This window comes from Desmodus rotundus, chromosome 6, assembly GCF_022682495.2.
Source record: "Desmodus rotundus isolate HL8 chromosome 6, HLdesRot8A.1, whole genome shotgun sequence".
In the NCBI taxonomy this organism is placed as follows: domain Eukaryota; kingdom Metazoa; phylum Chordata; class Mammalia; order Chiroptera; family Phyllostomidae; genus Desmodus; species Desmodus rotundus.
The window spans coordinates 117,963,990-117,979,888 of record NC_071392.1 but is presented as its reverse complement, the minus strand read 5'-3'; the positions used below and the strand labels follow the sequence as shown (position 1 = coordinate 117,979,888).

The following is a 15,899-nucleotide window of genomic DNA, read 5'->3' as shown; positions in this document are numbered from 1 at the left end:
ACTCTGAGAATGAAAAATTATGCTCAGTGCTGTAAATTTGAAATAGAATCTAGGTATCATATCCAAATAGGCTTTTCATTGCAAACTGAAAGAAAAAGTTTGGCAGATAATAAAACGCTAAAGTATGAGCTAATGTAATTTATGAGAAATGGGTGGGAAGGGAAGTCAAAGATGTAGGCTATCATTCTTTTCCTTTAGAACAAAAGAAATTGCAAAACTTTTTCAGAAGTATTTTGGGTATCTCATGCTTGGCTATAATTAAATAAAAGTTTTTGCTTAAATTTAATGTTCCTGAAAACAAGCCTGAAGAAATTTCGTGGTACTAAGAAACATATTTTTTTTTAAATCTTGGACCACAATATCAATAGCTAGGGGATATACTATACACAGAAAATCATCTTTCACCTTAGCTGAGCTATACAAAAACCTGTTAGGCCAGTAGCTTTACATGCATTGCTTATTTACTCCTTACAGCAGCAACCCTCAAAGGGTTGTTTATGGATGATAAAACAGAAGATCAAAGAAGTAATCTGTTTAGCCCTGCCCGGAGTGGTTCAGGTGGTTGGGTGTCGTCCTACAAAGCAAAGGGTCACCTGTTCGATTCCCGGTCAGAGCACGTGGCTGGGTTGCAGATTCAGTCCCAGGGCAGGGCACATGCAGGGAGTGGGGGTGGAGGCAACTGATCGCTGTTTCTCTCCCTCTCTTTCTCCCTCTCTTCCCCTCTCTCTAATAAATACATACATACATACATACATACATAATAGTAAAAAAATAAAAGAAGTAACCTGTTCAAGTTTACAAGGTCAGGGGTTAGGCTTAGAACCTAAGCCTTCGTCCTTTAACGAATCACATAGTACAGTTGATGACGTCAACTTTCACAAAAATACATCTCTTTACTATTTAGATATAATCCTGCTCTGGCACTTTTGGAAGACCATTGATAAAGGAAATTCAGAAATCTTTGCAGAAAATAGCTGGAGAATAACGAGACATTTGAGGAGCATCTATATTTGATGCTCTTGTAGTAATTAATCATTGCAGAATTGCAGTAAGATGAAGTAGATAAGAATGACTTGTTAGAATGGGACGAAGGAGCTCTATAGTTTCCTAAGGTTGCCATAACAAATTACCACAAAAATGGATGGCCTAAAACAATAGAAATTTATTCTCTCTCAGTTCTGGAGGCCAGAAGTCTGAAATCAAAGTGTGAGCAGGGCTACTTACTACACTTCCTCCAAAGACTAGGAAAGAATCCCTCCTCCATTCTTCCAGCTTTTGGTGGTTCCACATGTTCCTTGGCTTGTAGCTACATCACTCCATCTCTGCTTCTGTCTTCACACAGCCCTCTCCTCTTTATCTCTCTAATACAGACACTGCCATTGGATTTAGAGTCCACGTGGATAATCCAAAATGATTTCCTCTCCAGGTCTTTAATTACATTTACAAAGACCCTTTTTCCAAATAAGGTCACATTCACAGGTTCCTGGGGTTAAGACGTGAACATATCTTTTGGCAGGGGGAGGGGGGGGTCACTCTTCAACCCACTACAGATAGTAACAACTTCCTTGGTGTTAATTTTCATTTTGACTGCTGTATCTCACAGAATCCCAGATTAGACAAGCATTCAGTAGACCACAATACAAAATGGGGAAAGGTATTGGAAGTATGGAAGGATTGAAGACAAGTTCAGAGGAAGGTTAGGAGAATCAAGGAACCCTTCATGGAGGCTGTATTGCTTATGAGAGATCATGAAGGGTAGATAGACTTTTATCAGATGGTCGGGGTAGCCTGCAGTATGCAGATAGTGGTTGTAGCAAAGATAGGGGGCCATCTTCACTTGACTAAAGTGTGATACTTAGAGAAATAGTGGAGAACAGGGTGGAATACCCCAAGTCAACTCATGGGAGGCCTTTAGTGTTAGTTGATGAATTTGTACTTTGTTTAGAGTTGCTTACCCATTAGAACACTGCATTACAAGGGTTTCTAATGGGTCTTCAGAGCTATGATAAAACCTTTTGAAAAATATGTAGATTTTTTAACTATAGAAAGATTTTCAGGTTAAGAACCACTGCTCTATTAGAAATAAAATGTTGTTACTGCTTTGAAGATGTTTGTGGAAGATTATTGATTTTCTGTTTGATTTACTTTAAACTACTTAGAATGTAATTTGAAAATGGAGCTCCAAAGAGCCTTAGTCAACACTATCTGCGGGATACATTATAAATTTTGCATACTAAAAGTTTAAATAGTCTTTCAGGAGGGATATGAAGTAGCTCCTGGGTTCATGGAAAACTGACCTAATGATTACACAAAAAGAAAACAGCGACTTCCAGTCAGATGGCAGTGCATGCAAACATGGCTCACCTCTTTGCACAACGGCATCAAAATTACAACTAAAATATAGAAAAACCATCACTCAGAAACCTCAGAAATCTACTTGAATGGAAGTCTGACAACTACAGAATTAAAGAAACCACATCTATCGAGCGTGGTAGGAGGGGCGCAGACGCAGAACAGGCTGGTCCCACACCCTTAGTTTCTTCCCTTACACCTTGTGTTTCATTTCATTCTCCTCTGTCTCGGCATTATTCTGTGCTCTTTTTCCTACATACTCTTAAGAGACCCATCATTAATTAATGATGACTGTAAATTAAATAGAAATCAATAGTTAAATACTAATAAGCAGATTATTTATGATTAATAGTACATGTGTGATTGTCTGGGATGAAGGTCAGCGGGGAATATAAGTTATCAAATTCGAACCCCTCACCATTTCAACTTCTCATAAAGATCTGATGGAATGATTTAAATTGAAAATAGAGACCTTATTGTTACCTAAAAGTGGAGAAAAGGTCTTTATGAAGCCAACATAGAATAATTACTGGGAATATGGCAGAGTAAAAACAGACCAACCAAAATAACAAACATCTGAAATTTAAAAAGTGTTTTAGAAGCAGACTTTAATTATGATAGCAACGATAGCACTTCAGACTTGATTTTAGAACTTCGGTAACACCAACAAAGAGAAAAGCTGTGCACAAATCCAGAGAAAACAGTGGGACTAGAGGAAACAAAAAAGGAAACCCGAACTGCAGAAAATGGAGTTGTCAGTAATGGGGCTGAAAAGGATAAAAGATACAGATACTATTAAACAGAACTAGTTACAATTAAAAGAAAAGGAAAAAAAAACCTCGAAGCACTGTGATAAAAAGTATAAATTACCGTCCCTTAAGGGAAAAAAGGCATCAAAATAATGGGGTGGTTAGTAAAATTGAGGCTAGATGAATATATCCAGATTAAAATACAGATGGAATAGGCAAATAAGTTACACCAAATTCTATAGATCTAGTTACTCTCCTTTAAATAAAGTGGGGGAGGGGTGAGAGTTGCAAGTGGAAAGATGCCTCAGTAAATGAAAAATTGAAGATGTTACTGGAGAGAAAAATAGACCTTTGCTTACAGACTGAGAATTTGTGGAGTACCCCCCACCCCAGATTTGGCACTTAAAGACATACCTACTTATCAGTTTTGTAAAACTGGAAAGAAGGAAAAACTGTCCTCTGGAGAATAAAAGATAAGAATGACCTCAGACTTTACAACTGAGATTATAGAGAGAAGATGCATTTAGGGAAATATTTACGAAATACCAGCCAATTTATCTTGCCTAGCTGTCTGCCTTCTGAAGATAAAAGATTTTGGACTCTAATATCTTAGAAGAATTTTGAATAGCCAAGTACCAAAGATTATAAAAGACTTGGAATGCAGAGGAAACTTCTGAAATGTAAGTGGTAGAAACTGGAGTACTTGGAAGGGAGAGAGGTAGTGGAATCATCCAGGAGTGGTAACTTAAGTGTTTGGGCACAAAACTCCTCAGTGTAGGATTTGTACCTGAAGTGCTGCATTCCATGGTTTGAGCCTGTACGAGAACAGAAGTGCAACCTTAGCTTGGCTCAGTGATAACCAGGGCCTAGGGAAATCTTGCAAACCAAACCTCGCAAGACTTCCAATTTATAGATTTGGCATGAGAAATAGAATTTTCAAGTGAACTGGAACCTTGATTAAATATGAGTAACATTTTTGCACTCTTTCCCTTAGGTAAGTCGTGGGGAAAACAGAATTAAAATCATTGTATAACTTTGGTGAATTTAGAGTTAGAGTATAGAAATGTAAGTGGTTTTAAGAAGTATTTCTCTGCTAAACTTGCAGTATTCTTCCCTGGTATAGGGCTTTCTGGTGGACCTGTAATGTCTAAGTGTTTGACATTCACTGGCAGACTCTGGATATGGCTGGAAATGTATGTTTAATTTTATACATATAATCTATGCTTCTATACAGACAGATATATACTAACATCATCTCCTTTTAAATCACTTAATATCATTGTCTCTACCAGCTTTTTGTACAGATGTAGGCAAATATTGGTTAAATACATCACTGTAAGTTTCTTTTAAATTCGAAAATTCAAAAGATATAAAAGGATATAGATAATAGATATGACCCTGTCCTCCATAGGGTCGTTGTTCTATCAGCAAAAGCAGCTCACGTTATCAATTTCTTGGATAACGTTTTAGGGATAGTTTATCTATATTCAAGCAAATTTCTGTATTCCTTAGTAGTGACATCTATCAAATCCAACTAGTAATAGATGCGCTTGCGGTGTTACCAGAGTGCCATGAGGTAACGTCACATCTCAGCTATGGGCTGAGCTGCAGAGGATTCACATCTAATGCTGATAATACTGACATAGAACTGGCCATCTAATTCTCTCAGGCTCAGGTTGCTACAGGTTAGTAACCTGTACTAACCTGTAGTAAATAGTTAGTAGGGCCAGGTACTGGCCAGTCCAGTTAGGCCACTCACTGGCTCATCAGCTGAACTTCAGTCAGAGTTCCGAGAGAATGAGCTCTCCTGCAATTAGTTCCTATACTCTAGCTGAACAAAACAGGGATGTATCCTGGTTTGCTTGTATTTTTAATTTGTTCCTGAGACTACTTTGATTATGCTAGAAAGCAAAAAGATTGCATCTTCTAAAGCACAGTCTTTGGGCACAGTCCCATTTGGGCAGGGTCTTAAGAGACAACTTGCCAGTTTGCTCTTTTATTGTCAGAAAGATGAGCTAGAGATCAGCTAGTCCAAAACAAGTTATATTTGGTGATATGTATTTTTAATAATTATTTCAGGTGATAATGTAAGTAAAAAACCCATGTAGAAAGTAACTGTTCAGTTGCCTTGGTGTATGTTTTGCAGCTAGTTTTTCTTGGAGTGCTCACTGCTTAGAGCTCAGTGTTCTGTGGTTACTTTATTAAGATTTATTTGTATGCAATTGGGTCTGTCTGCCCTAAAAAGTTTGGCTCCAAAATAAATACAGATGCCCCTTGACTTGCAATGGGGTTACATCCCAATAAATCCACTGTAAATTGAAAATATCATAGGTTGAAAATGTGGTTAATACACCTAACTTACCAAACATCACAGCTACCCTACCCTACCCTACCTCATACCTCCTCAGAACACTTACATTAGCCTGCAGTTCGGCGATTATCTTGAGTTTCATCTCAAGAGAAATTGTCTTCCTCTTACCAGAAGCAGGAGACACAGATGGGCATTTTGCAGGCATGATGGGATGTGAAAACAAAAAACACATCCAAAAAACGCTGGTGACACGCACACCATAGAATATCAGTTGTTTCCCCTGGCGATCCTGGCTGACTGGGAGCTGCAGCTTGCTGCTGCCACCCCGCATCACAAATATCACTAGCCTGGGAAAAGATCAGAATTCAAAGTACAGTTTCTACTGAATGCATGTCACTTTTACACCATCATAAAGCGGAATGGTCATAAATTGGGGACCATCTGTGTATAAAAAGCAGTAGATTTTCTCTTTTCTGGGAATAAACAGCTTAGAAAATATAATGGGAAAAAAGATCCTATTCATAATAGGAACAAAAATATACATAATAACTGGGAATAAACTAAAGAAAAGTGTAAAACCTCTATGAACAAGCTTTAAAATCTACTGAGGGGCATAAAATAAAACTCGAAGAAATGAAAAGTCATATGCCTAGATAAAAAGGCCTGTTCTCCCTAAAGTAAGCTATCAATATAATACACTGTTGGTTAACTTCTCAACAGGATTTTTAAAAAATTGTTTATCTCAAAAAAGAAATAGCCTTAAAAATATTAAAAAGGGCCCTGGCTGGTGTGGCTCTGTGGATTGAGTGCCGGCCTGCAAATCAAAAGGTCGCCAGTTTGATCCCAGTCAGGACACCTGCCTGGATTGGCAGACCTGGTCCCTGCTTGGGGGCATGTGAGAGGCAACCACACATTGATGTTTCTCTCCCTCTCTTTCTCCCTCCCTTACCCTCTCTAAAAAATAAATAAATAAAATGTTTTTTTAAAAATAAAATAGTTCATATGTTTAAAATAAATAAATAAAATATTAAAAAGGAAGAGTGATGATGAACATATTACCCTATTGTATATGAATTGTTGTTATGCTAAAGTTACATTAAAACAAAACACTGAGTGCTGACACAGGACATCACAGACAGAAAATAGGAAACAGACTAAAATGCAGAAACAGACCCATGTGTAAAAAGTGACTCTGAAAAAGGTAGAATTTTAAGGCAGTAGATGAAGAATTTTATCAATGCTATTAGAACAAATGACTAATCATTTAGAAAACAATTTTAGGTCTTTTCTCCATGCCATAGAGTCAAATTAAATCTAAATATTTAAATTAACATGCCTAACCATTTAAGTAGTAAGAGAATACAAGTGTGTTTCTGTAATCTGGGGTGGGGAAATCAAAGACAGAAACCACAAAGCGGAGTCACAAGCTCAGTGCCAGCAGGGCAATGGCCAGGTAAGAAGTTGAATTATTCTAGTACACTGGGTAAAAAAGAAAATCACGCAGTCCATTTTTTAAATTTGTATTATTATTTTAAATTTTTATTTATTGATTTTAGAGAGAGAGACAGAGAGGAAGGGAGGGAGAGAGAGAGAAAGATCGATTTGTTGTGTCACTTATTTATGCATTCATTCATTGCTTCTTGTATTTGCTGTGCCCAGGAATTGAACCTGCAACCTTGGCATATCAGGACAACGTTCTAACCAACTGAGCTACCCAGCCAGGGCCTTATTTTTATTTATTTATTTATTTTGATAGAGGTAGAACTATTTATCTTCTTTGAGAAAAACAACAGCATGAGCACAGCAATAAGTGACCACCATTTAGTTCAGTTACAGAGTGATAGGGCACAGGGGAAATTGTGACATGTGAAAGCATGCTGACCTCATCCCAGGTGTGCCCTCCTCTCCTCCCAATTGTGCACAAACATGGCAGCGTGGAGGCCCCAAAGACACTCAGCTCAAAGCAGTTGTTGCCATCCATGCAAGAATGAAGCCACAAGAGTCACAGATCATCTGAGCTCTTCCCATGTAAAGCTGAAAATTGCAAATTTTTAGTTAAATCTCCCAAGTTTAAACTGTTAACTCAATTTTTAAAACTCTGAAACAAAACATTCACAAGGCCAAATTCAGCCCATAGGCCTCAGTGTTTATGAACTTTAGCTGTATAGTTTTGCTTTTGGTTTCAGGATTATGCTTACCACTTTAAATGAGTTAGGATGCTTTCCTCCCTCCGTCTCTCCCCAAATACAATTCTCTGGATAGCAGAGGAATTAACTGTAGAAGTTTAGAATGACTTCCACATCTATTGCCAGCAGGGTCTGGGGTCTTTATGTGAAGACAGTTTTATAGTTTCAGGATTTTTTCTTGAGCCAGTTTTTGTTATTTCTATTCCTATAAAAATCATACATTTAATCTAGGTTTAAATAAATGCTCTTGTAGTTTTTATTTTAATCTTAGCATATCAATAGTTTTTATCTCTTTCTCATTTCTTAATATTGTTTTGATTGGTTGATTTTGGTTCCCCTTTGGATTTTTTGTTGTAATTTATCTGTTTTTGTTTGGCTTTGTTAATTCCTTCTTCTAGTTTATTTTGTTTGATTTGGTTTTTTTCTAGCTTTTACAGTGAATTTTTTGTTCACTGTTTTCTTAATTCTTTTTATTATTTTTAAATTGATAATATAAGTATTGAAGATTATGAGTTTTTCTCTCAATGTATTGCTTTTTCCCCCCAATGTCATTAATTTATAAATGGCCTGCGGTTTGCTTTGACTATCTCTTGGACCCAAGTCATTTCAAAGATTATTTTCTGAATTTCCAAGTAGTTAGTATTTTGTTTGTTTGTTTGTTTATCAGGGCAGAAGAGAACAACTAAAATCTGCATAACAACTTTATCCTTATTTATGTGCTTTTTCCTGGTAACCTTCCATAACTGACTCTCCTCACCCCCAACATCATCTTTTGTCTTCACCTGAGGATGGTATTTAGGATGGTGGCTTCAGACATTTTGGCAAGTTACTCAGTTTCCTGGGTCTCTCCCATATATACACAAGGTATACATGTTATTAAACTTTTGTTTGTTTTTCTCATGTTAATCTACCTTTTATCATAGGAGGGTGTCCACCAAGACTCCAAAAGGGTAGAGGGAAAATTATTTTCCCTCCCCTACAGAGCAATAGACTATATCTATATCATATAGCTTAGGTGTGTAGTTGGCTATACACACCATCTAGGTTTGTGTAAGTGTATGTACTCTGATATTTGCACTAGGACAAAGTCCCAAATGCATGATGCACTTCTCAGACTCTATCCCCGTTGTTAAGCAGTTCATGACTATATTGTGATAAGATGCATATTGTAATCCCTAGAGTAACCACTAAGAAAATACCTACAATACTATACTTTAAAAAGCAACATATCTCTCCTGGGCATTTATCCCAGTGGAATGAAAATCTATGTTCACACAATACCCTGTACCAGAATGTTCATAGCAGCTTTTTTATAATAGCGCCACATTGGAAACAAACCAGATGTCCTTCAGCAGATGAATAAACTGTGGTACATAAACATAACCATGGAACACTACTAAGCAATATAAAGAGACAAAGTATTGATACATGCAGCAGCCTTGATGAATCTCTAGAAAAAAGCTAACTCCAAAGTTACATACTTTATAATTTCACTTATATATCATTTTTGAAATAACATTTTAGACATGGAGAGCAGATTGGTCATTGCTGGAAGAGTTTAGGTACTAAGGGTAAAGGGTGGAAGTAGGTGTGGCTACAAAAGGGTATCACTAGGGATCCTCGTGATATTGTAACTGTTCAGTATCTTGTCTGTGGTGGTCGTTACACACACATGCACTCATACACAAACGAGTGCAAATAAAACTGGGTAAATCTGAGTAAGGTTGGTTATATCAGTGTCTGCTGTTTGCGATATGTTATAGTGATAAATATAACTAATATATAGTTGTGATTTTATACGGTAAAATGTTACCATTGTGGGAAACTTGGCAAAGTGTATAAGCGATCTCTCTATTATTTCTTTTTTAAAATACTAATGAACATGTACCAAAACAAAAGTGACTACTAATGAATGCTGAATAAAAATGTGTACCACATGATTCAATTTTTTAAACTTTATATACATAAAAGCAACATTATAAATACAAAGCTATGAATTACTAGAGTGATAACAATTCTGTTCATACAAAGAAACTTAACAGTAGTAAAATATGAATACATAAGGTGCTTATTTTTGGTCCTTCTAGAAAACAGCTAAGGTTGGGATTTTTTTTTTTTTTTACATTCCTCCAAGCACAAAAATAGAATATAAGATGAAAACTGTAACATTCTTAGTGTTTATCCTTGTAATGCTTTAAATGTCACCAGTCATAATAGCAATAAACTCCTCTTGATTTATTTCTCTATCACCATCTTTCTCAAATTCTTCTGTCATCCCTCAGTGTTTTCACCCAGTTCTCTAGCAACACATCACAAATTCCTCAAGCTTATTTTACCTGAATCATTATTATCAAGTAGTTTAAATGCCTTCAGTATTTCTTCATGTGGATCTCTTTCCAATATCCAGTCTGTCACAACCTCATTAAAATCTTCAAAGGTAATTTTTCCTGTGGCTGCTTTGTCAAAATCTTTAAGAATCTTCAGCACAAAAATAGTCACAGGGATGTAAAGTACAGCATAGGGAATATAGCAGTAAAATTGTAATAACTATGTAAGGTGTCAGGTGAGTAATGGAAATATCAGGAGGAGCACTTTGTAAAGTATATGATTGTCTAATCACTACGCTGTACACGTGAAACTAATACAGAATAATATTGAATATCAACAGTAATTGAAAAATAAAATTGAAAAAAATACCTTCAGTACATCAGCTTTTTTTACATCAAACCCCAGCGCTGCCCAGGACAGCATGACTTCCACAAGCAGTTCAACAGATACCATCGACCCTCTCTATTATTTCTTACAATTGCCTAGGAATCTGCAATTATCTCAATAAAATATAAGTTAAAAATGTTTTAAAATCAAAAGGTGAATTAAAATCATATACTAGAAAGTATCCAGTTAATACAAAAAAGTCAGAAAAATAACAAGAGAAATATAGAAAAGAAATAGCAAAGTGACACATAATCCAACCATAGCAATAATAATATTGAATAGATTACTCCAATTAAAAGGCAGCCATTAGGTGACTGGATTTTAACAAAAAACAAGGTCCAACTATATACTGTCTATACATTAGACAGCTGTATACTGTATATACTTTAGATTCAAAGACACAAAATAATAGAAAAAGATACATCTTGTCAAAGAATATACATAGGAGAGCTAGAGTGGCTATGCCAGTATCAGACCAAATAGACTTTAAAACAAAAAATATAAATTACTAGAGACAAAGAAAAACATTTATGATAAAATAGTCAATGTATCAGGAAAATATAACAACTATAGATATATACCAACCTAATAGCTGATCCCCCAAATATATGAAGCAAAAACTGACAGAATTAAAAGAGAAAATTGATAATTCAACAATAAGAGTTGAAAACTTCAGTATCTCTCAATAATGGGTAGAACAACTAGACCAGAAATCACCAAGTATACATAAGAGTTAAACAACACTATCAACCAACTTGACCTAACTGGCGTTTATGGAACACTCTACTTAACGACAACAGCATACACATTCTTCTTAAGCACACATGGAACATTTCCCAAGATAGACTATATATGCTAGGCCAGGGGCTTATAGAAAGTTTCTTATAAAGGGCTCTACAGTAAATATTTTAGGTCTGTTACCTATAACGGTCTCTGTCACAGCTATTCAACTCTGCGATTTTAACTCAAAAGCAGCCATAGACAACACATTAACAATAAATGGGCATAACTGTGTTCCACTAAATTTTATTTACAGATACAAGCAAGCTGTGCGTAGTTTGCCAATCCCTGTGCTAGGTCATAAAACAAGTCTCAATAAATTTAAAAGAATTGTAACCTAACTTGATGTAATTAAATTAGATATCACCAAAAGGAAATGTGGGAAATCCATAAATATTTGGAAATTAAACTTTATACTACATACGTAGTCTCTAGGTTAAGGAAAAAATACAAGGAAAATTAGAAAACAGGTCAACTGGATGGAAATGAAAATACAACAAACAAATATAGTGGCATGAATGCCCAATGCAATCTGCAGATTCAGTGCAATCCCAATCACAATTCCAATGATCTTTTTGCAGAAATGGAAAGGCCAGTCCTCAAATTCTTATGGATTTGCAAGAGGCCCCAAATAGCCAAAACAATTTGGGCGGTTGGGTGGGGGGCAGGGATAGAGTTGGAAGATTTCATTCTTTCCAATTTCTAAACTTACTACAAGGCTAAAGTAATCAAAACTGTGGTACTGGCATAAAGATATATAGACCACTGGAGTAGATTTGAGAGTCCAGAAACAAACCCCAGACATCTGTGATCAGTTGATTATCGATAAAAGTGCAAAACCATTGAATGGGGAAAGAATCATGCAAAAAATGGTGCTGGACAACTGAAGATTCACATGCAAAAGAATAAAGCTGGACCTCTCCATCATATCCTATACAAAAATTAACTGAAAGTGCACCAATTACCTAAATATAAGAGCGAAAACTCTTAGAAGAAAACATAGAGGTGAATCTACAAAAGCATAAGCCACAAAAAAAAAAGAGAGAAATTAGACTTTACCAAAATTTCAACTTTTTATGCATCAAAGGACATCAAGAAAGTGAAAAGACAAACTACAAAGTGGGAGAAAATACTTGTAAATCATATATTTAATAAGGGTTTAGTATCCTGAATACATAAAGAACTTTTACAACTTAAAAAAAAAAAGTTCAGCTTTAAAATTGGCATAGTATTTAAATAGCCATTTCTCCAAGGATACACAAATGAAATAAGCACATGAAAGAATGCTCCACATCATTAGTCATTGGAGAAATGCAAATTAAAATCACAATGAAGTAGCACTTCACACCCATGAGGATGGGTATTTAAAAAATAAAAAGCACAGACATAAACACGTGTTAGTGAGGATATGAAAAAACTTGAATCCTCTTACATTGCTGGTAGGAATGTAATATGGTATATAGCCACTGTAGAAAAGAGTTTGGTGATTCCTCAAAAAGTTAAGCATAGAATTATCATATGACCCAGCAATCCACTTTTAGGAATATACCCAAAAGAAAACAATTAAAAACAGATACTCAAGCAAATCCTTGAATACAAATGTTCATAGTAGCATTCACAATAGCAAAACAGTGAAAAGAACCCAAATGTTCATCGAGGGATGAATGGATAAACAAACTGTGGGATATACATACAATGGAATATTACTCAACCACAAAAAGAAATTAACTGCTGACATGTACTACTACCACGTGAATAAGAACCTCAGAAACATTGTGCTAAGTGAAAGAAGCCAGGTAAAAGTCATATACCTGGTTGAGTAACTCAGTTGGCTAGAGCATCATCCCAATACGCTAAGATTGCAGGTTCAATCCCCAGTCAGGGCACACACAATAATCAACCAATAAATGCATAAATAAGTGGAAAAACAAATCAATGTTTCTCTTCTTCCTTTCGCCCTCTAAAACAATTAAGTTATATATAGCATGATCCCATGTATATGAAATATCCAGAGTAGGTAAATCCATAGAAACAGAAAGTAGTTTGGTGATTGCTGAGTCTGCGGAGAGGGAAGGCATAGGGAGTAACTGCTTCATGGTACAGGGTTTTACTAACTTTAGAGTGATTAAATGTTTTGGATTTAGATAGAGGTGGTGGTTGCACAACATTGTGAATGCACTAAATGCCTCTAAATTGCTCACTTTAAAATAGTTAATTTTAAATTATGAATTTCACCTGGTTTTAAAGCATATTCTCTTAAGAAGTAGTGATAAACCTAAATTTTGTAAGTTATATTCAAAAGTACCACTTTTGTAATAATCATTTGCTACTTGACTTAAGAAATTTATTTAATAAGTTATCTTATTGAATCGTTGCTTAGAAAATTAGATTATTGATGTGTACAAAAAGGATAATGGGACATAGTTAAAGCAGAGGTTACAGAGAAATTTATGGCTATAAATATCTGTATTAGAAAAGAGTACAGAATCTCAAATCAATAACCTACACTTCCAGTATAAATAGAAGCTAGAAAAAGAAGAGCAAACTAAACCCAAAGAAAGTAGAAGCAGGATATGATAAAACTTACTAAATCACAGGTTCTCTGTGGAGCCAAATTCTCAGGTACCCTGTCCCTTTTGTATCTTGGTGAGAAATCCTGCTGCCGATAAAGTATTCATCTTCTGTTACTTTTCTTTAAAAATAAAAACAAACTGATTAGATGGTTTGGAATTTAAGACTAGAAATTTCAGGAACTATTAATTATACAAGGGGTGAGAAGGTTTTTATGTAATTGAAGTCAGAAACGCCAAGTAAGATCCAGCAGTGCATGCATGTATGTTCTTTCTCTTTTTCATTCCGACAGGGAGCAGTTACTAAATACCTGTTACATTTGTAATACTTAAAAGGCAAAGAATGCTTATTACTGGGATGATAAATAGCCTCCCTTTTTAAAGATTATCTTATTTTAAAAGGTTATTAATACTCATGCTGAAAAGATAACATGATGAAAATATCATAAAACTAATGTATTACTAGACCAGGATTAATATTTTGGAATAATACACCATCTACTTAGACTGTTAAGCCAACATGTCATTCATAGCTAAGCAATTTAGTGAAAGAAAGAACAGTCCTAAAATGTGTTCTATGTCAGAGTACCCTCTGCCAGCCCCCACCTCTCTAGTAATGGGTTCTAAGGCCCTGCCAAGAAGGGACAACTCACAGGGAATTGTCATCAGTCAGCTCCCAAAAGCGCTGAAGCAGATGCCCCTTCCCTGTGATGACAGCACTACCTCTAATACTCTGCATGTCAGTGTCTCTTCAGAATTCCCCAAGAGTTCCTTGGTGATGCCACCCAGTGCGAGGACCCAGGCAGGGGCAGCACTCTCACACTAGTAGCTCACTCCCAGCGGGCCTGGAGTGATGGCTGCCTTAGGCAAAGATAGGGTTCCAGGTTCTGCGTCTGGGAGGCCACTTGACACAAAACCTGGCCTTGTGTGCAGAGGAGCACCCTGAAAAAGGAGCACCGGGTTAGTAGAATCCTTTCCAGAGACTTACCTTTGACAAGGCTTCTGTTGTGTTATTTACTACTTTTCTCTAATGGCTTCCCTCCCCACAGCCCCCACTGAAATGCACACACACGCGCGTACATTGAAGCCTTACATGAGATGAGAAAATTGAGGTGTAAATGGGCCAAGTATTGACATCTAGCTTGTGACATCCTGGGAACAACATCCAGAATTGCTGAGTGCAAACCTGTTGCATTTCCCACCACACCACTTTCTGTCTGTTTGACCATTTCTCCATTATTAGTCCTCTCAGTATGGATGTTTAAATCCCTTATTTCCTAAACTGAGAGTTATTTTACCAAATCTAATTTGTCTGATGGAGGGTATTTCTAAGAAATTGAGAGTATTTCTAAGGAATTGAAAAGGGTTACTGGACCCAGTTCCAACATGGGGTAGAGGAGTGTCCCCCACCAACAGCTCTTGGACCTTAGCAAGATGTCCAACAATTTAACTAAAAGCTGACACTATCTGCCCAGAGATAGCGTCAGATTCCACAGGTTAATGGTTCAGGCCTACAAGACTATATATCAAGACTACGCACACATGCATACACCTCAGACACCAGCCTCAAGCCTATTCTCTTACCTGTGCTTCTCTCTGACCAACCGGCTAGAGATTGGAGGCTCCAATGACCCCCTTCAGCTCATATTGCCAATCACAAGTCCAGATTGTTAACTATACTTCTGATGAACTGACTGTAAGTCATTCGTTCCCCACAACCCCCTCCTTGGTTTCAATTAGTTTGCTAGACTGGCTCGCAGAACTCAAAGAAACATTTTACTTGTTAGTTCATTGGTTTATTACAAAAAGATACAACTTAAGAACAGCCCGATGGAAGAGATGTATAGAACAAGGTTTGTTTGAAGGTGCTTGGAGTTTCCGTGCCCTCTCCAGGCACATCACTCTCCCAGCACCTCCATGTGTTCACTGGCCTGGAAGCTCTCCAAAAAAGGACCAATGAACTGTCCTGGGTTTTTATGCCCCCATCCTTATATAGTTTCCAGAACTTGCCACATTAACATAAAAGACACCCTTTTCACTCCCAAGAAACTATAAGGGTTTCTAGAGCTATCAGCCAGAAATTGTGGACAAAAATCATTATATATACACATACACACACACACACAATTTACATCCTGCTTAGTTTTTCCCACATATCTTCATATTTCGCTTGACATTAATATTTATGGACAATTCCAGAAATAATTCATAAGTTTTAAATTGAGTGCTGTTCTGA

At 36.5% G+C, this 15,899-nt stretch overlaps 1 protein-coding gene across 1 annotated transcript in view; it reads left to right on the top strand.

The window, feature by feature from the left end:
- RNF24 (ring finger protein 24) overlaps window positions 1-15,899 on the top strand; it is a 47,329-nt gene that overhangs the window by 10,683 nt on the left and 20,747 nt on the right. The gene's annotated exons all lie outside the window — the stretch shown is intronic.